The sequence below is a fragment of the Chaetura pelagica genome, unplaced genomic scaffold (genome assembly GCF_000747805.2).
Source record: "Chaetura pelagica isolate M959 unplaced genomic scaffold, ChaPel_1.0 scaffold270, whole genome shotgun sequence".
In the NCBI taxonomy this organism is placed as follows: domain Eukaryota; kingdom Metazoa; phylum Chordata; class Aves; order Apodiformes; family Apodidae; genus Chaetura; species Chaetura pelagica.
Genome location: NW_009951925.1, coordinates 407,384 through 409,137, shown reverse-complemented (window position 1 = coordinate 409,137; position 1,754 = coordinate 407,384).

Sequence of the window (1,754 nt, the reverse complement as noted above, 5' to 3'; positions counted from 1 at the left end):
CCCCAGGCAGCCCAGGACACCAACAGCGCCCATGGCCCCTCCGTGTCCCTCGAGCTCCAATGGGTCCTGGGGTGCAGAGCCTGCAAACGGGGGCACCCTCAGGCAGGGCAGGAGAGGGTGGAGGAGCAGGTGGTGCTCCCCAGCTGGATCTGTCCCATCTCCTTCCTCCCTGCCCTGTCCTGACCCCCGCCAAGACCCTTGCCTTGTGGGAAGGTGAGGTGGGTCCACCCATGCCTGGAGCCTGCGGCCACCCCCCCTCCCACTGCTCCCCAACCTGCACTGCCACCAGCTCTCCTCCTGCTCCTGTGGTAGCTCCAGCCTCTCCACCTCACCTTTACGGGCAGTGGCTTCCAGACCTCCCTCCACAGCACACCCCCTCCCACCCCCACAGCTCCTCCTTGCCCTCCTCCCAGCCCGTACCTATCAGCTTGAACTCGGACCGTCACAAATTTCCTCACAGTGGGGCCAAAGAACATAGGGTCCCCTTCACCTTCCACTGCTGTGCAAGGGTGTCAGCCCCCAGAGAGGGGACATGGGGACACCAGGACACTGTGCCAGCAGCTTGAGCTGTGCCAAAGGCCCCACCAGCACTGCAGGATACAGCATGGGGCAGCTCAGAGAACCCACTGCCATGCCCTGATGGAAGAGCTGATTTCTTTTGACACGCCAGATCTGGGTGAACCCCTGAAAGCATGGCAGAGCCCACGGGCAGGCTCACAGGCACTACAGGCTGCCTGCTACTGACCTCTAACAGCACTGGGGGCGTTACCCTTGCCCATTACCCCCATCCTCCCATCCCCTCCCCCAAGAGGTGCCATGGCCAGGTGCACCCAGTGTGGGGAGGGTTCAGGGCCCCCAGGCAGGGATGGCAACGGGGGCTGCACAGCGTGGTGCAGCAAAAGGACCCGTCAGGTGCAGTCACACAGGAGCTGGGGCCAGTTCCGTGCCCTGCCCAAGCCTTTCAGACCCCAGCACATACCATGGAAGGCAGCAGTGGCAGCAGCAACAGCAGCAACAACAACAAGCTGGCAAGTTCCCTGGCTCTGACCACTGGCAATGGCAGCCAGGAATGTACTGTTGAGCCAGACCCAGGGTAGGGACCCGCTGCCCTGACCTCAGCCGTGCCAGAAGCCGAGCTCTGCTCCTCAGTGCCTGGTGACAACCCACTTCAGGAGTACTCCCTGCTCCTCCGAGGGCCATCTCCCAGGTCAAAGGCCAGGGCAGAACTGGGCTTGCTCACCCAGCCCACAGGCAACCCCTGGCCCAGCTCACATCACCAGGATGTTCCCACTCCCCTGGACACGTCACCCAGCACTGCAGGGATGCCCTCAGCACCCCTCTGCAGGGATGGCCCATGGGGACAGAGAGGGGCCAGGTCCCAGCCACCACCCCACCTGCCCAACAGCATCCAATGCCAGGGCTCAGCCTTTCCCTCCACAGGGTTAAAGTGCTCCGTTAGCTCTCCCTCTCTGGGTGGAACAGCATTTCATGACTAATTTTTTCCCTTTCTGGCATGTTAGATGCAGCTTCAGCACCCCTCTGCAGGGATGGCCCATGGGGACAGAGAGGGGCCAGGTCCCAGCCACCACCCCACCTGCCCAACAGCATCCAATGCCAGGGCTCAGCCTTTCCCTCCACAGGGTTAAAGTGCTCCGTTAGCTCTCCCTCTCTGGGTGGAACAGCATTTCATGACTAATTTTTTCCCTTTCTGGCATGTTAGATGCAGCTGTGGGGCAATTCAATTTATCAAAGTT